We start from the raw sequence: 26,499 nt of genomic DNA, 5'->3' as shown, positions 1-26,499 counted from the left end.
ACACCTCTCTTCACAATGGTTGTTCATTTTATGCCCCATAGAAGTGCGCTGGCTACATTTTTGCCTTTCATTTTCCACATTATTAGCTGTTGGTGACAGTTCAAATGCTTCATCCCTATTGGCAGCTTTTATATCTTACATGACTGCTCTCTATCCCCTAAGGAAGATCCTTCCTAATGCAGGAGATTCTTTTGATAGGAGATCTTCTTAATTTCAGCCCACGGTCCCTTTCTGGGACAGTACTAAGCTCAGAAATCAATCCCCAGCTCACTTCACAAAGGCTGTAATGAAGGAGATGTCTACTCTCCGACAGAGCAGTGCTCACTGATTAGCTCAGCTGTGCCCGTGAGAGTAAAATAAAAGGGTGGTAGATGGATATCACTATAGAGCTTTACTGAGACAGAGACCGCCAGCACCACCTATATGAGCACGAGTAACTCTTTTCAGACTGGGGTCCATTGCTTAGCAGTCTATTCCATAACTTGGTAGACAACAAACTATTTGAATTGGGTCTGGGCCCCCTTAAGTCTCTGTGCCCCATAGTAGTGGCACTCCCTGCACTTACTATAGCTATGCCCATGCCCGCAGTGGGAACAACAGTAAGAGAGCGATAGGGGGAGGTAATGGGGGAGTGACGGCTCAAACGCAGACTTGCCACAACCGTTGTTGGGGGATATCTCTGCCTGTGACTGCGATCCCGTACACAGTCAAAATGGTTCATTCTTGCAAAAGCTCCAAGTACAGAGTGAAACTAGTGGACGGAGGGGCTTACTATCTATAAACCACTTGCGGGAGTCGAAGAGCTTTCTACCCAGTCACTGCTATAAGCCAGAGGATTGTTTTACTGCAAGGAAATTCCCTACCCGTGCCGGGGAGAGTGTACATGGAGAGGTGGACCCAATAATTAAGGTATCAGTCACTTTGTAGCGGTCGCTGCTTATACCGATGCCGGAGTTTTCCACACTGCTGGAGGACGTATATCAAACGAAAGCACGGAGCTTATGCTAACAAGCCAGCTCGGGATACCCATTGCAGAGTATACACAGACTGGATAAGCCCACTGCACACAAGACTCTGCAGAATATAAGTACACTAACGGGTTAGAGAACTTAATACTCTGGCATTTTCGGCTGATGAGCAGATTAGAAATATTGGTACATCTATATATTTGACTTTGATTATGAGAGACTTTTATCATTTTAAAAGAATATATAAAAGCTCCATGGACCAATAGTACTATCATTCCATCTATGAAATATTGAACCACAAGTGGTATTAATATACATTTATATTACCCGTTTTTACAGGATATCTTATACATCCATACAATTGTATTGTTAAGTGTGTTATCAGTGTGATTTATACTGATATTAAATATTTCATTTGTAATTGAGAGAAGCCTTGTTTTAATCATTCAATTCCAGTCAAAGAATACTTTCTTATATATACAATTTTTTCTATCGCACACCAGTAGTGCAGTCATATATATATATATATATATGTCCAAAACTGCCCGCACTCATATATAGTACATACAACTTGTCCAGGTGCCATATCCGAGTGATATCAGATAGCGTCCAAAGGAAAGGATCGGCACTCACAGGATCACATGATCCAGAAATCAAAATTTATTGCATATACATGGCAAGGTCTACGTCACGTTTCAGGGCCTTAGCCCCTTCGTCAGGACCCACTTGCAACAAGACAGACTGACAAGGGAACTGAACACACATGCAGAGAATACTCATCCTCACTGAATCGAGTACATCTGAGGAATATTAATTCAAAACCATTGCCTAGAGAAAGCTTGAAACACACATTGGAAATTAAGCATATCAAAAAGGAGTGATTTATTTAAACCAGCGGTGACCAGATAAAGAATTGAAGTATCTATTGGGCATATCTGTTCGGATATTAAACACCCCTGAAGAAGTCGATATTCGATGAAACGCATTGGGTGATAATGCAAAAGTGACCAAAAGTGGGCTAACGTGCTGTTAAAGAGCTCATACTCCTGAAGAGGAGGGATATCAAGTTATTAACATCTAGCCCATATAGGCCACTCTGCATGTGCTATGTAAGATTTTTAAACTTTTTAATTTTTTATAATAAATAACTATGAATCAAGTATACAGAAACTGATTATTGCATTTTTGGGTGAACTGTGGTGTTAGGGCCTCATTGCAGAAACAATAAGAAGAACCTTATCCTCCAACTTTGACAACTAAAAGAACACTGAAAGACTTAACAGGACAACAAAGGCATAATTGAACTATTATAAACAAATTGTGTTGGCGCACCTTAAGACCCCCCAATCCATATATATATATATATATATATATATATATAAATGTCTCTGGTGTCACAATTCCCGTGGCCATTCTGCGTGACCATAGGGTTACTGAGAACTCCTGTAACTGACTGATCTGCGGCCAATGCTGCGTTTCTGTACACAGGTGCTTCAATTTGCAAAGTCATTAGTGGACGTCTCAATAAAACCCCAGCAACCCCGGTGACATTTGCATATTTTTGCATAGCTGCTTACAAATTCGCAGTAATGGTGGCATTAACGTACATCTCTGAATCAGGCCCTCTAAGCCTAATTCAGCAGGTGTCCACATTAATTATGTAGACATTTTAACCATGTCAACTTCATCAATGTCAACCTTCTGTTGTCAGCATTGTGAATGTCGACATTATGATCGGAGAAATTCTGACTGCATGCCTAAAATAATGTTAGTTAGCAGCAATAACAAATTGCAATATATTTATTTATTAAGAGTTAGTGATACAGCGCACACATATTCCACATTGCTTTACAGAGATTATTTAGTCATTCACATCAGTCCCCAGTGGAGCTTACAGTCTGTATTCCCTACCACATGTATACACACACATACACTGGGATTAATCATTTTTGTCTGAATCCAATTAACCTGCCAGTATATTTTTGGCTTGTTTGAGGAAACCGGAGCACCCAGAGGAAATTCACGCACAGTGAGAACGTGTAAACTCCACACAGATAGGGCCTTGATTGGAATCTTACTCAAGACCTCAATGCTGTGAGGCACTAATACTAACCACTATGCCAACCGTGTTTCCCAAATAAGAGTTGTTTTAATAAATAGTCACTTACAATTGTATACTTCTAGTTATAATGGATCTAATAGATAAATGAATTAGACATAGTGTAAACCTGATCTCATTTAGAGAACAGTTCATAAAATCTAAAATAAATAGATGAGCGATTTCAGTGGGTGTAGTGTAGCATTGACTTTGACTGTGTGAGAATAGATTAGTACCATCCTCAGTAACTCTGTGATGTGTGACTATAATAACATGTACATCACTGTTTCCCTACTGAGTCATGGATAGTATCCAATCCCGATTTGTCTTTCACCAAAGAGTTACAATTCATGTTGATGGCTTGGTGGCCACCTGTGTCTTGTTGGATGGGATTTCCAGACTCCATTACTGCTGACTCTCAAGAGAGTGACATAACTCTCCCGAGGCAGTAAGAGTATGCATTGCACCTGATACCATGAACAGGAAATGAATCCAACTGCCAATGCTGTGGGTATATTACAATGTAAGTGCGGGGGCCTACTGTCCTGCCCAGAGTTCAGAGACATCTGGAGGCGTAAAGTAATCTAACACCAACAAAATGGGTAAGCAGAAACAAGGTCCCAACAAATCCAATCTTCCATCTCGAGCATTGCCTGATGGAAGTCTGGGCCCGATTCAAACTTGCTCGCTAGGCTGCGTTCGCTTGTAGCTGCCGATGCTTCGCAGTGTGCACATACGTATGCATCGCAGTGTGCGCGTGCATGAACTAGTCCTTGTAATCAGGAAGCGTTCGCTCGGTGCGCATAGACAGCCCAACTGAATGAGTGACAGGACAAGCCGTTTGTGGGTGGTGACAGTGGTTGGGGGAGTGGTGGTGCGAATGCAGGAGTGCCTGAGCGTCTTAGCGCCGTTTCAGAGGCACGCATAAGTAAGACGGAGCATCATAGTATATGTCACATGGCTGAATTTTACACTGAAGCACTCGCAGTGCTTGTGGTAGGGTATGGTCAACTACAAGCGCTGCGTTCGCTTCCGATGGTACTCAATGATACTGATGGTTGCATACACTTCCTGGAGGTGACGTGCATAAGTAGGCATCTTAAGACGGGCTGGTGGGTGTCTTAAAACACACTGCGATTGCACGCCAAGACATAGTGGGCGTACTAATGCCTTGGCGTGCGATCACCTGCCTTGCTGTGGGTTTGCCGGATTTGCATACGCTGGCTGCGTGCAAACGCATCTAGTGAGCGTATCTGAATCAAGCCCTCAGTCTAATCTTACTGATAATTTTGCACCCATTAATCTCTATTCCACCAAGTTCAGCAGTCGATACTACAAATAGATTTCCAAAATACTAGAGATGTGCGCTGCCCCCCGTGTTTTGGTTTTGGATATGGATTAACTTTTGTGTTTTGGTTTTGGTTCTGGTTTTGCAAAACCGCCCTTATGTGTTTTGGTTCTGGATCTTTTTTTTTCTTAAAAAATTGATACAAAACAGCTAAAATCACATAATTTGGACCTTTTTTTTGTTCCTACAGTATTATTAACCTCAATAACATTAATTTCCAGTCAATTTTGACCACCTCACAGCTCACAATATTGTTCACCAACATAGGCCAAAGACTGGCTAGCTAAACAAAACCATAGAGCTGGTACAAACACATGGCAGTTATTTCTATTTACAAATGTTTTGCAAATAATGCTGGCCATACAGTGCCCCTTTTACAGTGCCACCGGTAGTGGTCCCCCTTGTGCAGTGCCCCTTGTGCCCCCAGTAGTATTCCCCTTATATAGTGCCCCCAGTAGTAGTCCCCTTATGCAGTGCCCCCAGTAGTAGTCCCCCCTGTGCAGTGCCCCTTGTGCCCCCAGTAGTATTCCCCATATATATTGCCCCAGTAGTACTCCCCCCCATATGCAGTGCCCCCAGTAGTGGTACCCCCCTATGCAGTGCCCTTTATATAGTGCCCCCAGTAGTGGTCCCCCCCTTGTAGTGCCCCTAGTAGTAGTCCCCCCTTTTGTAGTGCCCCCAGTAGTAATCCCCCCCATGTAGTGCCCCCAGTAGTAGCCCCCCTTGTAGTGCCCCCAGTAGTAGTCCCCCCTTGTAGTGCCCCCAGTAGTATTCCCCCCTGTAGTGCCCCCAGTAGTATTACCCCCTTGTAGTGTCCCCAGTAGTATTCCCCCCCAGTAATCCCCCCTTTTAGTGCCCCCAGTAGTATTCCCCCCCTGTAGTGCCCCCAGTAGTATTACCCCCTTGTAGTGTCCCCAGTAGTATTCCCCCCTAGTAATCCCCTCCTTGTAATGCCCCCAGTAGTATTACCCCCCTAGTAATCCCCCCCTTATAGTGCCCCCAGTAGTATTCCACATTCCCCCACCCCCCGCAGTAGAGACGTAATAAAAATGAAAAAAAAAAACACTTACCTGAAACCCGCTCCAGCTCTTGGTCCCGCCGGCGACATCAGTTCCTCCGTCCGCCGCTTTGCATTATGGGAGTGACGTCAGGTCGATCATGCGCAATTCGGCACCATCGACCCGCTTGCAAGCGTCCTGCGCTCGCGAGCGGGTCTGAATGACCCCCTCCGTCCGGTCAGCGCTACACATGCAGTGCAGCTGTGTCACAGAGACACAGTCTGCCCGTGGCCCGCATGGTACGCAGCTGAGGCACCCTTCACTATGTGGTGCCTTACGCAGCTGCGTACCATGCGTAACGGGAGAACCGGCCCTGACCACAGTCCCAGTCATCACAGCCCCCCTCACTCCCCTTATCACAGTCCCCATATCCCCCTCATCACAGCCCTCCATCACATCTCAGCCCCCTCATCACAGCCCCTCCATCACAGCTCCTCTCACTCCCCCTCATCACAGCCCCCTCCATCACAGCTCCTCGTATCCCCTCTTCACAGCCCCCTCCATCACAGCCCCTCCTCATAGCCCCCTCCATCACAGCCCCTCCTCATAGCCCCCTCCATCACAGCCCCTCCTCATAGCCCCTGTATCACAGCCCTCCATCACAGCACCTCCTCATTGCCCCCTCCATCATAGCCTCTCCTCATAGCCCCTCTATCACTGCCCCTTCATCACAGCCTCTCCTCATAGCCCACTCCATCACAGCCTCGCCTCATAGCTCAGTCCATCACAGCCTCTCCTCATAGCCCCCTCCATCACAGCCTCTCCTCATAGCCCCTCCCTCATAGCCCCCTCCATCACAGCCTCTCCTCATAGCCCCTCCATCACAGCCTCTCCTCATAGCCCCCTCCATCACAGCCCCTCCTCATAACCCCTCCCTCACAGCCGCCTCTCCTCATAGCCCCCTATATCACCACCCCCCACTTAGACTGGTGGCTCCAAGGCAGCAGAAGACTGGTGGCAGGGGACAGGTCTCGCAGCGACGTCCGTGGGAACCATCCTGAGCGCTGCAGAGTGCCTGCGCAGGCAGCTGTATCACAGTGATACAGTCTGCCTGGAGGCTCTCTGGGAGTGGAGGCGGGACATGATGTCATGTGGTACTTGCGCAGTGCTCCTCTGAGAGCGCTGTGATTATGTAATTCCTTCGGGCAAAGGGGCCCATCCCTTGGGCCCCTTGGGTCCTGCCGGGCCCTAGGCGAGTGCCTAGGATGCCTAGCGGGAAATCCGGCCCTGAGTCCCAAAGCAATCAGTAAGATCTACTTGTTGATGAAAACACACTGATACTTCTCAGAAAATGCATGTAGCCATAGGTATCATTGTGCCATATAACCAATGCAGGGAAATCATACTAACGATCCCATTTGAATGTATATATCTCTGTTTTTTATTAATATAACAGCTTCATAATTGGGGTAATGTGCAATCAGGAAGATTGCCTAACTCTTCAAGGAGACAGGGAGATTGCTACTATTTCAGGGAGTCTTTCTGACAATGAGGGAGAGTTGGCAAGTATGCATTCAATAGAAAACAATAGAATACAGAAATTTACTAAAAATCGTTTGTGGAATATCCTTGCTCAAACAAGTAGTCATAGTTGACAAGCATCAAACAAAAAAAACATAAACCATGTGTAATAGCAACAGTAGACGTGAGTGTCCCTTACACAAGTGCATATCCCTCCTTGGAGCGCTAGGCCACTGATGACTGGCACTCTGTGCCCATGTAAAGCCCCAATCAATCAGCCTTTTTGTTGAGCAGTTCCCCAAAATCTCTGCAACCATAAAAACAGTGTTCCATACCTGCGGGTCAGAAACAGTGTGGGTCGGATACAGTGCAGGGTACAGTGCGGGTCGGATACAGTCCAGGTAACAGTGTGGGTCAGATACAGTGCAGGGTACAGTGCGGGTCAGATACAGTGCAGGTCAGATATAGTGCAGGTCATATACAGTGTGGGTTGGATACAGTACAGGTTGAATACAGTGCGGGTCAGATACAGTGCGGGATATAGTGTGGGTTGGATACAGTGCAGATCGGATACAGTGCCTGATTCAGACCCGGACGCAAGTGGCCGTTCGCTCGTTCGGCGTACGAGCAAAAAAATTTAAATTCAAGCGCCCGCTCGTATGTTCGCTCACAGCTAATCTTCCGCCCCATAGTCTCCCAACCCCTACTCTAGGAGGGAACGTTCGAAATAGCGACCGTCCGTCTCCTCTTTGGTTGCAGGGAACGCTCGCCCAAGTCAAATCCGGAAGTGGCCCTGTCAGTTTTCGATTGCCTGCTATTTCATTTAGGAAACATACTTGAATCGATTAATAGCAATCACTATATTAATTAGCTTAATTGTTATTCACATATTTGCAATCCTTTTTTTTTTTTTCAATGTCAATAAACTTTATTATTGTTAGTGTGTGTCATTGCTTCCGCAGAATACGTACGGTTGGACCAAGGGGATGGTTTTTCAAAATTAAAAGTTTATTTGAATGCTTCTCTTGTTTTCCGTTTTTTTTCTAGCCCGATTTTTCATCTTTTTTATTAATATTTAAATTAGCTTACGCATGTCACTGCATCAAACCTATCATAACTCACATTATATTTGTGAGGGTGTAGGTCACATGACTCATACAATAACCAATAGAATGCTTTTTGTTAATTTACAAAGTACATTAGCCAATCAAAATTTTTCTAGGCCCTTTATTAAAACTGTTTTGTATAAAAAAAAATCATTGCTATCATGAGAGCGGCAGCATTTTGTGATGATGATGTGATGTGATGTGATGGACCGGAGAATCACACACCAGCGCACCCCATCACTAACCTCCGCAAGCGGCTGGCCTACGCGGAGGTGCGGCGCCGCCTGCGTAGGATCGGCTACCGCAGGAATATTGGCCAACTGGAGAGGAGGTGGTCCGATTTGGGGCGCAGATCCCCAAGCCTGTTGGCCAATTTGCATCAGCAAATCGAGGAAAGTCTTTTTTTTTATTATATTTAAAATGTAAGCATACCTGCGTGTGCATGTTTCCCGTATAGCCCTGTTTCTTTATTTTGGACATACCTGCGTGTGCATGTTTCCCGTATAGCCCTGTTTCTTTATTTTGGACATACCTGCGTGTGCATGTTTCCCATATAGCCCTGTTTCTTTATTTTGGACATACCTGCGTGTGCATATTCCCGTATAGCCCTGTTTCTTTATTTTGGACATACCTGTGTGTGCATGTTTCTCATATAGCCCTGTTTCTTTATTTTGGACATACCTGCGTGTGCATGTTTCCCGTATAGCCCTGTTTTGTTTTGTTTGTTTTTTGTGTAAATTTTGGAATAAAAATATGAAATATGTAATAATATAAATTTTTCTACATCATTTAGGGGCTGAGCGCAGACTACGACGTTTCCAACGTCACCGACGTCGGACTCGTCCCCTATCCCCCACTCCCACCCAAACATCCTCTCCCCACTCTTCCCCCAAATTCCCCCTCCACCCCAGACCTGGCAGACCGTGAGGCCCCTCCCTCTCCTCACATTCCCATCCCTCCAACTTCACCCTCCCCTCCACCCCCCTCTCTTTTCCTCACCCTCCCCTCCACCCCCCCCCTCTCTTTTCCTCACCCTCAACTTCCTTACAAATCACCCCTCCTCCATCCGTGCAGCACTGGCCCACCTCTGAGGAGGACGATTTCGGGGCTCCTGGCCCAGTCAGCATTATTCCCGGTATGTTTCCCTTTTAAACTATGGTTGCTTTTGCATTTTTTGTTTTTTTGGTGATGTTGTCCTTTTGCCTGTGCAGTTCAAAATTGTAAAGTAGTTCTAATGTTTTGGATATATATCTTTGTGAAACAATGTCTAGGATGTTTTCCCCTTACACATATGACACATGTCCATACACTCATACTTGTGTCTTTCTTGCTTACGGTACCAACAACTGTAGTATTTTTGCATAGTTGTCCCTATTTTTTGTGGATTTTTGATGTAAACAATCTTTGCGTTTGGCATTACTTTTGTTTTGTAGATGTTTTTTTCATGTTTTTTTGTATAGTCTGATTTTTAAGTTGTTTGTTAACATATATATTATGGTGTCATTTTAGTAATCCCCACATTTTTTAAACCCACAGAGGACCAGAGGCGTAACAAACAAATGTATGCAGGCTTGCAGAGCTTGAGGGGCCATGTAGTTGGCATGCTAGTTGTCTTGGATCATCTGTTGGCGCCCCTGCGCCACTAATTTTTGTTTTTTCCCAAAAAAATGTTTAAAAAAAATAAAAGATATTTTGATTTATTTAAGTCTCATTCCTTGTCTGTAAATCTTAGATTGTTGAACCTTACATAAGTCTACTATTTTACCATGAGGTTTTAAGTAATGTAAATTGGATTGTAGAAAGCTCAAGTAAGTATGTAAGCTGGCACATTAAACACCTAACAATACCAATAGGTTTGTTGAATTAACGGCAACAATTCTTTGTTCTTTTTTGGGGGTAACGTAAAAATGAAACCAAACCTGCTTAGGCTTACATTGGCAAACAGACTGATTCACCATAATACCTTTGGTGTTTGTTTTTAGCCACAAAGCAGGGTCAAAAAGATTACAATTTAACACATTACAGGAATAGCCATTGAGCAAGTTTGCCTTTTTTGGACCAGGTTACACTTGCTTGTAATTTACCCAGGAAATGTTTGTTTAACGGTAAAAAAAAGTTTAATGCACACAAATAATAAACACCAAGAGATTTGTCACAATCAATTCACACAATGAAAACACACACAAAAATCCCAAACACACCCAAAACAACAAAAGTAAAACAACAATCAGGAACTGTTTGAAGAAGTAGCATGCCAACATGATTCCACAAATGAGGCGAAGAAATCATTGTTCCCGAAGTTATATCCAATGTGTCCACATGGAGTCATTTTTTGGGATCAGGTAGTAGGCATCGTTTTTTAGGGTAATTTTATGGAATAAAAGAAAAAAAAAATAACAAAATTAAAATTGTACATTAAAATCTTACATGTCTACATTGTGTCAATTAACTTAATTTTGGAAAATAATTACCTAAAAAAATCTGGCCACAATGTCATCGCGTATGACCCCCCCACATACTGACCTCAGACCAACCTCGGTGGGGCCATCCTCAGGCAAGGCATCCTCTGGCTGCATTGGGACACCACTCCTTATGGCGATGTTGTGAAATATCCTACACAGGACCAAAATTTTCGAAACCATAGCCGGCAAATACATGAGCTCGCCACCAGAGCAGTGGAGGCATCTGAATCGGCCTTTTAAAAGGCCGATACAGTGCTCCACCACCTGCCTGGTGGCTGTAAGTGCGGAATTATTCTCACTTTGTGGCCCTGGTGTGGGAACCAAATAAGGAGTGAGCAGCCAGGGCGTGCAAGGGTAACCACTGTCTCCTGTGAAAGTATAAAAACAAACATCAGAACCATTGTGTAACAAGCTTTGCATTGGTTTCAACAGAAGGTTTCAATTTACCCAGAAGCCATGCATCACCAGCTTGTAGGTTGTTTAATTTGTGCCAAATCCCTGATTGCCGGATGACGAAGGAATCATGTGCACTGCCGGGGAATTTGGCATTCAGGGACAGGATCTGGAGGGAGGCATCACATACCACCATTACATTCAGTGAATGAAAGTGCTTTCGGTTCCTAAAAATAGCCTCCAGCCTTGCTGGAGGCTGAAGTGGTATGTGAGTGCCATACACAACCCCTTTGATGTGTGGGAAGCCAGCTATTTGGTAAAAATTTGCCTTCACCACATTAAGCGTACCCATATCCAATGGCATTTTAATAAAATTATGGAGGTGTTTAAAAAGGGCCTCCATCACTGCCCTCAGGATCCTTGAAAAGGAGGATTGGGATAGTCCCGCAACTATTCCCACAGTGGTTTGAAAGGATCCTGAGGCACAAAAATGTAACACCGACATTAATTGAGTAAGTAGTGGTATTGCTGTAGGACTGTCAATTTGCCGTTCAAGATCACTCTCTATTAATGAGAGAGTGTCTATGATGATTTGTGGCGGCAGACGGTATCGCCTTAACACCTCATCATCTGGCATTCCAAAAAGGGTGACACGTGTTCTATATATCTGGGGCCTTACACGCCTACGAGGCCTACACCTGGGACGAAGTTGAGATTGGTCAGGTTCTGGAACCATGGCCAATATAATACGACCAACATCAACCTGAAATGGTAAGCCAGGTAGTTATTGTTTTAGACAAATGTGTAAAGAAAAATATACTTATCTTTTCTAAGAAATCCAAAGATGCTTACAGGCCTGGGACGTGTCATGTGCAGAACAACCTACATTTCAAAAGTAGAAAATATGTTTAAGATTAATTAAATAAAATATGATTGGAAACAAATTATTTTGGTGAAAAAATAGAGAAGGGAGCACACATTAGTTCAGAAAATAGTACGCTACATTTAGTGGTAAAACATGATTTTATACTGAAAAATTCTAAAAACATTAGTTTTCAAAATAGTACACTACTTTTACAGTTAAATCAAGACACAGTTCGCAAAATAGTACGCTACTTTTACAGTTAAATCAAGACACATTAGTTCGCAAAATAGTACGCTACTTTTACAGTTAAATTGTGTGTTTCTAAAATAAAATGTTATTTGTTTTTACGTTATCAAGTTTTTATTATTTCCAAAAAAATTATCAAAAAAAACAACAAAAAATAAAATACTGTTGAAAATCTGCACAATTCTATTGTTAATTTTTTCAAAAACTGGTTAAAAGGTGATCCCGCAAAATTTTTTTACAAACAATACAACGGAAATCTAAACATTATTTTTGAATCAAAAAACCAAGGGTTAAAAACAATTTATGCGTACAATATTGTTGCCCTAAAAAAAGAAAAAAAAAAATAGAAAAAACATGCAAATTTAAAATACATTTGTAAGCTAATTGATTGTCTAACCCAGAAATTAGCAGCTGAATAGTTCACCTGCATACGGTTTTTTGCTACTAAAAAATGGCTATTTGCTAAACACCTTACAAGCATTTTTGCAATTCAAAACTGATTGTTTTTGAGGCCTCAATTGATAAATCGGAATACCATCGATGTGCCTCGGGAAGGACGAAGAGACCATCGTCATTGCGGTAGAGTATACCAGACCACAAGCTGAGCGAGCAGTTTTAATGGAAAGTGGATCAGACAGTGACGTAACACTTGTTCCGTTCACATTGGCCGTTCGCATCAGATAATTTATGTACGCCCAAAAAACGCCTCGACACGCCTGCGTTTTCCCATCTCCACTCCCGTCACCGCCCCAAAGCGGACAGTTCTGTCAATAACATCTGACATGTCACTTCCTGTTCGCTATTCGCCGAACGACTGAAAAAATGATCGCAATCAGCCGTACGCACATGCGCACTGTTACACTGACGCATGCGTGGTTTTACAACATCGGATGACTATGAGCGTACAGCCGCTTATGAGCGGCTCTGAATGAGGGCCACAGTGCGGTATACAGTGCGGGTTGGATACAGTGTGGGTTGGATCAGTTGCATCACAAGGGAGGTGCCGGGGGTGTGGGCCGCACCCGGGTGTCACCTGCCAAGGGGTGACACCAAGGTGCAGACTCCCCCTCAGTGACAGGAGCCGGGTGCAGCACTCGGCTTCTGATACTGTGAGGGAGCCAGCCGGCACTGCACACAGGGCAGTCCACACCTCTGGCAACCCCCCTGCTCCCCACAACCATGCACTGACGGAACCACGGGGGTTCGTCCATGAGGCCACACACCCCTTCCCACGTGGCCACACCCATGTCAACAAGGTCATGTCCCCTTTTCAACGGCACGCAGCACAGCATCCCTCCCCACAACAGGTGACACCGCGGGGCACTGGCGGATCCAGGGGGGGTAATTGTGGCAGTCGCCCCCCTATAAGTCAGACTCCGCTGCCACAGGACAGCACAGACTCCGCTGCCGCAGGACAGCGCTCCGCATCCATCAGCCAGTCCTGTCACGCTGCTGTAGGCATCAGGGGGAAATCTGGGCACTAGAGTGTGACTTAATGTAGTAACAGGTGTCCCCTGGCAGATATAAGGAGCAGCGGCCATTTTCTTCGAGGACCAGCCCCCATCAGGGTAGCATGCTTGGCTCCCAAGTCCCGCATGCCGCATCAACCAAACCCCCCCTTCCTTCATCTCTGCTATAGTACGTTAGGTCCAGGAGCGAGCAACTGGTGAAACTGGAAAAGGGGACTGATGTGGGAGAGTGCCGGGCCACAGACAAGCAGAGTGCATGCTGTAGAAGTTCTAAAGTGCATCACAGGAGAGTACCCGGCTCCGGCATAAAGTGGTACCATAACAAGGTAATAACAGCACATAAGTTCCTTATATTTCAGTGTTTGTATACAGGGGCGCCGAGAGGGGGGGGAGCGGGTACCCAGATTACCCGGGCCCGGGTGTACTGGGGATCCCGGTGGGGTCCCGGGTCCGGCGCCGCCCCCCCCCCCCTCCGTCACAGCAGCCCAGCACACAGCGTGTGCTGAGCTGCAGTGGGAGACTGCTCGTGGCTGCTGAGCAGCAGCCACAGCAGTCTCCTATGCCTGTGGGGGGGAGCAATCACACTGAACGCGCCACCCTGGATTTGAGCAGGGCTGAGGGGGCTGAGAGTGCCCCCCCATCCCCAGCGCGAAGCGGCGCTGCAAAGCTTTTTTTTTTCAGGAAGGGGGCATGGCCACGCCTCCCGCGATTAGTCCACGCCACCTGTTACCGGAGCCCACCGCGGCTCTTGGCGGGCCTGTTTGTATATATGTGGCTATCGGTGTGTGTATATATGTGGCTATCTGTGAGTGTATATATGTCCCTATAGATTGTAAGCTTGCGAGCAGGGCCTTCCTACCTGTACATCTGTCTGTTATTACCGAGTTTTGTTCTATTAATGCTTATAATTGTAAAGCGCAACGGAATATGTAGCGCTATATACGAAACTGTTAATAAATAAATGTGGCTGTGTGTATATACAGTATGTGACTGTGTGTGCATATGTGGCTGTGTGTGCATATGTCATACTTGCCTACCCTCCCGATTTGGTCGGGAGCCTCCCGAAAATCAGGTGCCGCTCCCGACCTCCCGGGAAGGCAGGCAAGTCTCCCGGCAGCTGCCGACCCTTCCTACCCCCCACCGCAATTACAAGAAGCTCCCCGGCAGCGGGGGGCCTGTGACGCGATTCACGCAGAATCGCGTCATTTTGGCCCCGCCCCCTGCTTCACACTGCCTGTAATATCGGCAGTGTGTAGTGGGGGCGGGGCCAAAATGACACAATCGCGTGGCTCCGCCCGCCCAACTCTTGTAGTCTGGCCTGCCCCTCCCCCGTCTGCTGACCACCCCCCCCCACTCAAGCCGATCTGGCTGCTCCCTCCCGGAAGGGGCAGCCAGATAGTCGGCAAGCATGGCATATGTGGCTGTGTGTGCATATGTGGCTGTGTGTGCATATGTGGCTATCTGTGTGTGTATATGTGGCTGTGTGTATATATGTCACCATCTGTGTGTGCATATGTGGCTATCTGTGTGCATATGTGGCTATCTGTATGTATATACGTGGCTGTGTGTGCATATGTGGCTGTGTATATACTGTATGTGGCTATCTGTGTGTGTATATATATATATATATATATATATATACACACATACATACACACACATGTGGCTATCTGTGTGTATATATGTGGCTGTGTGTATATATGTGGCTATATATATATATATATATATATAGAGCTATCTGTGTGTATATACTGTATGTGTTTTATCTGTGTGTGCATATGTGTGTGTGCATGCGTTGACAAAGTCTTATCATATGTCCTGTTTGTAATATATATAGGTTTGTTTAATAATGGTGAATATAGCTTTCTCATGGTTTCAGACTAGTGCACAGATATATCGGGCACTGTACCACTATCACACCCACTTCATTGGCTGGCAAGGCAAGGTGTTAATTAAATTAATTGGAGGGGGAGGAGTCAGGACTGGAAAGGGGAGGAGTCTGTGCTAAAAAGTAAATCGCCCCCCCTAAAAGAAAAGTCTAGATCCGCCACTGCAGAAGGGAGGGACGCCACTGGGTTGGATCCACCAATAGTGCACTTACTGTGACAGCGATGTCAGCAGTGCTGGCAGTGACCTCAGTGCTGGGGTGCCAGCGGTGTCCATGCCGGTGGTTTCAGCAGAGCGGGAGTGCCAGTGGTGTCCTCAGTTCGGCGGAGCCGGCGGTGTCGGCAGAGCGGGGGTTCCAGTGGTGTCCTCAGTGCAAGGGTGCTGGTGGTGTTGGCAGTGCGGAGATGCCGGCAGTGTCCTCAGCACAGGTGTGCCGGCAATGTCCTCAGTGCGGGGGTGCCGGTGGTTTCGGCACCAGTGTCATTGCGGTGGGATGGCCGGTATCTTCCTTCCTGTGCCCATTGAAGTCTATGGGCAAGCGTTTATTGGCTGAGAGCTATGACAGACGACTCTCTCAGCCAATCAGCAGTAAACCCATTGAATTCAATGAAACTTTAATAATTGCTGCTCAAGGCAAAATCAGTCAGCAGAATCTTGAGGTTTTGCCTCGAATAGGGATCTGGGGGTGGGTGGGGAGATCTGAGCTGTGTCTCGGATGGGCCCGCTCATCTCTAATATATATATTGAGGCAATGCAGGATGAAGGGGAGTCCGTCCCTGAAATGTAGAGGTCCAGTAAAGCACTTAATTTTCACTAATCTTACAGTCACAGGCACAGGCAGCAAGATTGGCTTTTTTATTCTTTCTGAGTGACAGATTTTTTGCATTTTTACATACACACACACACACATCTTTTTTAAATACCACCAGGATGTTTGTGGGAGCACCACAGCCAGAGGCGTAACTAAGGGGGATCAAGCGGGGCTCGTGCCCCTGTGTGTCATTGGACCAGTGGTGCAGGGGGTGGTGCGGGCCGGGGTCCAGGACACGGGTGGTCAGTGTACTGCATACTGACTCTCATTGACTGCTGCACTGCGCCCACCGCTGGAGCCGGATTGGAGCTCACTCATGAGCTCCATCTTCCAGCTCCCCCGCAGAGGGTGATGGAAGAGACGATGACGTCTCTCCCATAATGCAGAGCGGGCCGGCCCGGGAGGATGGAGGAGCGGACGGCGGCAGGCGCAGGATCAGGAGCAGGGATTCATGTAAGTGTTTGTGCTTTATGTTTTTTTTAAATGTGTCTCTTTGGCAGTGCTGGGGGGACTATTGGGGGCACTAATTGAGGCACTAATGGAGATGGAGGCACTGCATTGTGGGTACCACTTTCTGGGGCACTGCATAAGGGGGGACTACTACTGGGGGCATTATATAAGGGGCAGTGCATAGGGGGTACTACTACTGGGGGCACTGCATAGGGGGGACCACTACTGTGGGCACAATATAAGGGGCACTACTGGGGGCACTACTACTGGCAGCACTGCATAGGGAGGACTGGGGGCACTATATAAGGGGAACTACCAGGGACACTGTATAGGGAGGACTACTACTGGGGGCACTATATAAGGGTCACTGCATAGGGGGGACCACTACTGGGGGCACTGCATAAGGGTGACTACTACTGGGGCACTGTATAAGGGGCACTGCTGAGGCCTTCATAAGGGGGCCACTACTGGGGGCACTGTATAAGGGGCACTACTGGGGGCCTTCATAAGGGGTACCACTACTGGGGGCCTGCATAAGGGGGACAACTACTGGGGCCTGCATAAGGGGACCACTACTGGGGGTACTGTATAAGGGGGACCGCTACTGGGGGCACTGCATAGGGGGGACTGTATAAGGGGACCTGCATAGGGGAGCACAGTATAAAGGTGCACTACTAGGGACACTGTATAAAGGGAACTACTGCATGGGGCACTGATACTGAGGACACTGCATAAGGGACACTACTACAGTGGGCATTGCAAGAGAAGCACTACTACTTGGGGCATTAAGGTGCATATGTAATGGACAGGAATGTTCCCAGAGTGATGAGAAAGGGGGTGTGTCATGTTGACACGCCCCATTTTTCAGTGGTCATGCCCCTTGTGGCATGTGACCATGCCCATTTTTTTGGCGCACGTGCACATAGGGGGGGCTACATGTTTTATTGTGCCTGGGCTCCATATATCCTAGTTACGCCACTGACCACAGCAGATTTCGAATATGGCCGACTGCCTTATAAAGATCATGGTGTGCAGTCACCTATCTCATTATTCTGCCCAGTAGTAATTGTCGTGCCTGTGTGGTCATGTCAATCTTTATAGCAGCCAATGTGGTTTCTATGGGAGGCTTCTAAAGCTGCATACACACGGGACGATTTTCCCATGGTTGTGTAGGAAAATACAGAAGCGGTTAATGACAACAACCACATTAACCCTACAACAACAGAGCATACAACTCCACCTACAAAACCCCCTTCTGTTGATGGGATAGCTTTGTCCCTTCACAGTTTTACAAAAAAGCTGGTTTACTTTATGGAGAGACAAACAGAACAAATGGAAACCATTAAATATGTTGTTAATAAAATTTCTATTGATAACAGAGTGGCAGATGGCACACGGATTAGAATGGATAACAATCTTGCTTTAAGGCTGCTTAACCTTACTCAGGCTATTCGGTCACAGACTAAGGCCCTCATTCAGAGCCGTTCGCTATTTGCGTTCGTTCGTTCAAAAACAAGGGGTGGCTATGCAAATGATCCGTTCGCACATTGCAGTCTGTTCACACCTCTAAGTCTGAACGAGCGAGCGAAACATACGCTCGTTTATTTGATAAAATCGCCCCCTGGCCGCTCGCACCATACGTCATGTCCGCTATTTATTAGATTAATCGAGTACATCGAACAAGATATGAACTGCTCGCTATTCTTGTGGTTGGTTTTTTCAACCGCTATTTTGCGAGCAGTTGTGAGTTAAAATAAAACCAAGTGACGTGGTCATTGACGCTGCTGTATTAATTATGCACACCCATAAAACGCCCGTTTTGACCTTTTGGCACGCCTGCGTTCGGATCTCCACTCCCCGTTTTCAAGCACCTTCCCCTGTTACCACCCACATACGCCTCATTCTGTCACTCAAAATAGCAGGCACTCGCTATATTGCGTACAAATGATTTTCGGCCGCACTGACTGGTTCGCGCATGCGTAATAAAAACCGTACGCATGCGCAGATGTGCGAACATCGCTCAGAACGAGTGTACTGCCGGTAGTGAGTGGCTCTGAATGAGGGCCTAAGGCACTTAGAAACCTTCACACAGAAAGAGTAGCATAGAGAACCCTATTAAAGCCTACATGAGGTTCCACAATTATTAGTGTGTTTACCGACTTTACTAAGTCCAACACTTACCACTCCACCCAGGCGCAGTCTACGCACACGTGGTGGTGTAGTTAAAGGAAAAGTTATAGGTGCAGTTTGTTGAGTGGTCAAAAAGTACATATTACTTATGTTACATTATGTTTGCAAATCACAATTTGCACTGTTTTCTGAAAATTAATATTTGTTTTTTCAGAAAAAGATAGACCTATATACATATATTTGACTAAATCTTTGAAAATGTAAATGTTCACAGTGATCCGAGTTGAAAGATATTTTTGCAATGTTGCAATATTGTTGTATCTGCAAATAAAAACATGTTACAGTGCATTAACTGTGGCAAAGGCTACATTTTTGTATTCCCTAATCATTTAATCCTAAGCAAAATGAAAAAAAAAATATTACCAGACACTCATGGGCAAAAAATAAGGTATGTCATGCAGTTTTTCCACCGGTTCCAGCTCAGACCCCTGTGTTATGTACATACATTTAAATTAATGTGTTTGTAGGCATACAACTTTTACACAACTATACACATACACATTCTCTTCCATTGTGTCCTGAAAAACTTATGTGAAAATATTGCTGTATGATCCTCTGTTGAACCTCATTCCCACCCTCTGTATTGACAACTCCCTCTGATGGGAAAGGTTCCGGCTCCTCCACAACTGCACAATGTCCCCAAGGTCATCATGGCCTTGCCCCAGGGCCATGTTATGGAGCATGCAGCGCGACTGGATGATGTCACTCACTTTATGCACATTGTAAAGTAGGATGGCAGCCGACCGGTCCAAACAACGAAACCTGCTTTTCAACACCCCAAAGGTACGCTCTACTACTGACCGTGTAGCAATGTGTGCGTTGTTGTACCGGTGCTGTGAAGGGCCTCGTTGGTCACAATAGAGGTGTCATTAGCCAAGTCTGACACCCATATCCAGAGTCACCTAAATAAATAAAGAGGGATTCAAATTACTTAATTTCAACATTAAAAAATAGCATTGTAACAAGACAAAGACTTTGAATACATGTAAAGGTAAACACAGTACTAATTGCATTACTGGCCTTTTTGGAATCCAAAACCCATGTTAAAACATATACATACTATGAGTACAGCAATAGAGAGAAACACACAGCAAATCCAAATTCAGCGTAAAGTAATAGTAACTTGACAAATAACATACCAAGTAGCCAGCCCTCCGGCATGTGCCCTTGTTGAAACCTGTCCCACATGGCTGACTGGTGCAGGATATAGACATCATGGCAAGACCCAGGGTAACCTGCAACTACTCTGAGAATCTTGAGGTTAGCATCACAGACCACCTGCACATTGAGGGAGTGGTAGCCATGTCTATTTACATAGACATACCCCCTCAAGTGCGGCGATCTGATCCCAATGGGGGTGCAGTCTATGGCTCCCAGCACATTAGACAATGCTAAGAGGTGATAGAAAGCTACCTTAAGGTCCAGCCACTCTGACTCACAACGTGGGAATGAGATATATGTTCACCACAACTTCTTCAGGGCAGATAACACTTGAGATAAATGCCTAGAGAAAGTGGCTTGTGTAATACCCAGCACTCTAGCGCTCACTGACTGAAATGAGCCAGTGCAAAAAAAGTGCAGGGCACACATTAATCTATACAGCCCAGGATAAAATGGAAATTTGGCTGCACTGATACAACAACACTTTCGATTCTAACAGATTTAATAATAAGTCCATTTAATTCAAATAAACATAGTGTGCATATATAAATATATATGCAATACACATTAAAACAATAGCAAACGTATTCTTTATACCGGCATAACAAAAATTACATCAGCTATTGCATATGAATGAGATTTACAACAAATGATCAGATACCTTGGATCACAATCCAATTGATTTTCTATATATTCAGTGACTCTGATTGTGTTGGATTGCAAACAACATACGTGCAAGTGCCCAAACGATACAGTTGCATTGTTTTCAACCAACTAAAACGGATCAATTATAAATGATAATACAAGCCCTTAATGCATTTCTACATGTATAGGCTTTTTAAAAAGTTTTGGACTATACTTCAAAGGTTCTATCTGCATTTTTGCTTTTTTCTTTCTTAATTTTTATCTTTGGTCTTTTTATTATTTTTTTTTATTCTTATTTATTTTTCCATTCAAATTTATTGCTATTGTTTTAATGTATATTGCATATATATTTAATATGTGCACACTATGTTTATTTGAAATAAATGTACTTATTATTAAATCTGTTAGAATCGACAGTGTTGTCTCTTTTTTGGCAGCAGCTTTTCAACACTTTAAGGTCAAAATAGGGAGCGCTAATATTCAAGGATAATGTTTTAAACTTATGCAGCCCAGGCACCGCATAGTTGCTACCAGCCAAAGGCTCCAAATCATCTCTCACCTGCTCATACAGGGCCATGAGGTTTGTGCGGTTCAATCTAAATAACTGAACCACCTCATGATCTGAGAGGGAGTCCAGGTCCATCCTTAGTTGATAACCGCACCTGGCACGAAGCCTAATAGGGTCCTGGATCTGGTGATGCTCCTGCACCCTCCTCTTGCGTAGCTCCTCCATAGAAAGCAAGCCACAAGCATACAGCCCCAATGAAGACTGTGCAATCTCCATTTGTCCAACCCTCACAGGTGCACAGGCTGTAGGTGTGGTTTATCTAGGCATGTGCTGATGATTTATTGTCTTCACATGGGTTAATTGGGCATTTTGTTTGAGGGGGGGTGTCATTAAACTCGCCTATCTGAACCTGATCTAAAGTTCTGGTGATTTTTAGTGAAGTTTGGGTTGCGATTTTGAAAATCACAACCTATTACATTTGGTGAGTTGCAAGTTTAGAATGGGAAAACAGCTGGATGCGACTTTGAAATTTGCAATTTGGGGGAAAAAGTGAAAATTGCGAAAAAAAACAATTCTTACACTCTATTACATTTGCGGTTAGCCAAAACATGCAAATTTACTGTCAAATTCGCAGAAAAAAAAAAAAAATCGCAACCTATTACATTTGGCCCCTGGAGTGACAGGTGCTTTCAATACATTTGACCCCTGGAGTGACAGGTGCTATCAGTAATTACTCAATAACAAAAGGAGTGCTGGTATATAAACAGCACTAGTTTGGAAGTCCCTCACTCTTTGATAAAGCTGCCATAATAGGAGCAAAACATGTCAGAGGAATAGGACTTCATTGCTTCTTTTGTGTGGACTGATCTAAATGACCCCGACTATATTTCTATGGACACGCTAAAGATTGTACTACTCATACTACGGAAGCGCTGACATCACTCTGATAAAGCCCATAAACAACAGACAGCTGGAGATCTGAGCTGCACACAGCCATTAGCTCCGGAGAGCCAGGTAACAGTGTCTGCCGATTTGCGGCCAGCCTGTTAGTGAATGCCATTTACTTACAGCTGAGACCTCTATACGCTGGGACAGTTCCTACTGTGGATATCATATTGTTTATCCCAGGAGCACCTTTTTTACCACACTTAAGAGAGAATGTATATGCTGAAATACATTTATCACAGCTTATGGAACGTTGATACATAAAGGATTCTCCCTATTGTACATCTCTTTTCTGGATAATTAATTTTCATGGAACTCTTTTTTTTCATTAATTCCCCGGTGGAATATTAAAATGTGTATTGTACTGTCTTTTTTGAATATAGAAATTGATTATTAGAAAAATTCATGTGCAATCTGTTTTATATATGCATTAGATTTATATAATATATTTTTAGATATTTATATACATACCTGTGTCTTGATGTCGGTAATATCTGCCATAGTAGAATCTTTTTATAAGCACGTACCAACCTCTGCATCAAGTGTACGGCGGTCGGGCATTACTGTGTGTGGCATAATGTGTAAGGTGCACTACTGTGTGATTGTCATGACTGGTTGTATAGAATCCCCTGCTGAGGAGTGCAAGCTGAGGTTCAGGGCTAAGAGGATGTCAGAGGCGTGGGGCCTGTAGACAAGCTCTCCTCATGCACAAGTACCAACTGTTGGTGAGACCTGACCAAAGGTGCGGAGTCTAACCAGCCGGGAGATGTTCTCCAGTGACCCCTCCAAACGGGATATGGGTTTCAGCTGCACCCAGCTGGCAGGTCACGGTCCTTTGATCAGGTGTCTGGTACTCACGGGAATAGAGAATCCTGCTACATTGGCCCTAGTGGATGTTTCTTCCAGAAATATGCTATACCTCTGTATAGCTTCCAATGTTTACACCAGAGGATCAAGGAAACACAATGGCACTGAGGATTAAATGCTGTAGTGACAGCAGCACTGAAGTTGGATGCTGTGGTGACAGCAAATCTGAGGCTGGACACTGTAGTGACAGTGGTAATTTGGCTGAATGCTGTAGTGACAGCGGTAATGAGACAGGAACACTGTAGCACAATGCTTTGGTAATTGCTGGAAGCACAGGAGAGATATTCTGAACACACTGTAGCTTAATGCTTTGGTAATTGTTGCAAGCACAGGAGAGATATTCTGAACACACTGTAGCATAATGCTTTGGTAATTGTTGCAAGCACAGGAGAGATATTCTGAACACACTGTAGCATAATGCTTTGGTAACTGCTGCAGGCACAGGAGAGATATTCTGCACGGGATACGTTTAAGAAGCCGGCGGCTGCAATCCCGACCGCCGGGTTCCTGAATCCTCTATCCGTCTAGGGTTAAATGACAGGCGTCTAAAATCTAGACGCCTGTCATTTTCCCGATGCCGGGAGACAGGCACCCGGCATCCCGATCGAAGGGATGCCGGGCGCCGCAACCTGACAGTGATGTAACGTGAATAAGGGACATTACTATGCGATGTAATGTGACTAAAAGGCACTACTGTGTGGTGTACTGTGGCTAAGGGGCACTACTGTGTGGCATAATTTGAATTGGGTGTACTATTGTGTGGTCATGCCCCTTCCCAATGAGACCACACCCTTTTTTTTCAACACGCATCTGCTTGAGGTATTGAGGGGGCACCAATGCTCTATATGTACACAGGGCATCAAAATGTGAGGGCTCTGTTTAAGTGTGCAAAGATGTGACCTCCTCTGTGTTCAGCACCCCTGACCGAAAACATTCCTACAGTGAACACTATCTAATCCTCTACAACTGCTAAGCTAGGGCTTGGTCAATTGGAAAATGCCTTTCCTTTTCTTTGTGTGTGACCTACACCAATGAAGTGCCAGTTTTACAGAAACCAACCAAATACAAAATGTCTGACTATGACACGTTTGAATCCCCTGCAGGATCAGCTTAATAAGGGAAATTATGTACACTGTATGTTGTTCTAATATTAATTATACTTATAAGAGTTTAGACTAAGTAGGAGGAGTCAGGAATAGTAAGGGGAGGAGTCTATGCCAGGAGCCAGATGCTGACGCAGAGGTGTTGTTAGTCCCAGTCCGGTCCTGGCTAGAATGGAGGGCTGGACCAAGTATTACGCAGTTAAATTGATTCTTTGCCATTTTAGCGCTTTGTGCACTAGTAGGAGTAGGTGGTCTAGATACTACTTCTCTCATTGCACATGCCTCACATTGGCCAGGGGCACAGATCCATGGAAGACAGCGCTTTCTCTTTCTGGGCAGGATGCACTATCATCAATTCTGCAGTCAAACCCCCAAAATACAATTTTCGGGGGTTTGACCGCAGTTCTCATATGCACCAAGCTTCGGAAAGCAAAAAGCAGCTTGAACCCGGTGGGCAATGCCATCTATAGATAGAAGCCTATGGGTTTCTTTTCACATAGTTATGTGACCCAGCATGCCCGGCAGCACGTGTACCCGGAAGTCCATCTATCTGAAAGGACAGCTTTTATCGGGGAGCTGTCTCGTAAATCTTCATGCATACTGATGTTATTAAGAGTGGCGGGATTCATCGCATGCAAAATGCGGTGCTTGATGTATCCCACCGTCTGTTTAATAGGGGACGATGTAAATGCGTTTTCTTTTATAAAATGAAAAAATTATTCAAGTAGTTTATTGCACCTTGCAGGGGAAGTAACACTGCCATGGAAGAAAGTCCATTCGTTGATTGATTTCCTTCCACAAATAAAATAATAAATAAAAAGCAAGAAAAATAAAAAAGGGGGATTCCTGATTACAAGTTCCAAGGAAATCCTTTTGGGATTGTTTTCAGCATCCAGGTGTCACAGTTGTTTTTGCTGTCTACACAAATGTTTACATGTAATTATCATGAGGCAGTAGCTGACTACAAATATATTTACATTGTTTCCGTCCAACATTATGTCCAGTTACTCCAGACAGCTACTGTATGTCGGCAGATCATCACTTGCTACCCATCACCAGTATGAACTATGAAGGTTACTGCAACAGGCCCTAGAATGCTGTGATGAAAGCTTTCATGCTGGTGACATCACCCACCAGTATCTAGACCACAGGCAATATCTTGTTTTGTATATATTTTAATTCTGATATAATAAAAGCACATAAACATGTAAAGTTCTGTATACATCACATAATTCAATATTAAAGTCCAAGAGGTTTTCCATTCCATGTGCTCCTGAGGGGTTTAAGAGTTCAGAGTACGATCTGATGCCAAGAAATGACATATATTGCACTGACACCCTGCTTTCTTCCATATGTCAGTGAGATATCTCCCCTGTGGATCTCCATGAAGAGCATAAAACATGTCTGCTGGGTAAAAGAACAAGAAAAGACAAAAACATTAAACATGTCTAGAACACAAATTTCACCCCCAAAGTTATATAAGAGCCTGAGCCTGTCTCATAGTGAGATTGGAGCTTTCCCTGCTCAGTTACGTCTCATTTACTTCTTACCGTAATTATCAGAATGAGGAGACTTTAAGCCATTGTTAGAGATGTTTCATTTTGTGAGCGGGATGCACTATGCTGCCAAATGTGGTCAGACCTCCGAAAATGCAGTTTTCGGAGGTTTGGCGGCAATTACCGTATGCACCAAGGGTTTTCCAGAGATGGCGTATTCTAATAGAAGCCTAATGTTATTGGAGTTTTACCTAAGAGGGATGCAATAAAATTCCTCCCAGGGTCCACAGCAGCTTAGGCATGTGCTGGCCAGTGGCTGCCCATGCGCATATGTACTACCGGGGGACTTCTGGGTTATAAACCCAGAAATCTGCACACAGCAAATGTCAGCTCTTATCGGCAGAGCTGTCCTTTGCTAAAATGTACATGCATATGGCATTACTAAACACCGCTATGTATGCAATGGAGGAATGCGTCACATCTAAAATGATATGATTGATGCATCCCTCCGCGTGTGTCTGAAGCTTTGTTTTATACTGAAAGAGAGGAGACTACACATACAGAAATGTGATTTAAAGAAACCTTTAATCAATTTCCCTAGTTTAGATGGAAGAGCTACCCACAAAAACTTTATAAAGACAATTCCCTTAATTATACGACATCAGATGTGGAATCATCGGAGGATGAGTTCTGCATCCTTTGGTATTCGCACTGAGTTCAATCAGGATTTTTTAGGCCAAACCCCGAGACAATTCAGGGAAAGACTGGGCCCAAATACAAGAAAATCAGAAGGGGAAAGAGAAAGGAGAAGAAAAAGAGAAATGAGAGGTTGGCGGGAAGAACCCCGGGAACAGCGGAACTACAGGAAGTAGGGAATAAGGAGGATTTTTTTAAGAATTATTAATCTGACTAATAGGATTTTGATGGAGGATCAGAAAATGTACTACACAAGGGGTTCTCTT

The sequence above is a fragment of the Taudactylus pleione genome, unplaced genomic scaffold (assembly GCF_031769625.1).
Source record: "Taudactylus pleione unplaced genomic scaffold, aTauple2 ptg000012l, whole genome shotgun sequence".
In the NCBI taxonomy this organism is placed as follows: Eukaryota; Metazoa; Chordata; class Amphibia; order Anura; family Myobatrachidae; genus Taudactylus; species Taudactylus pleione.
Note: the sequence above shows the minus strand (reverse complement) of the source record.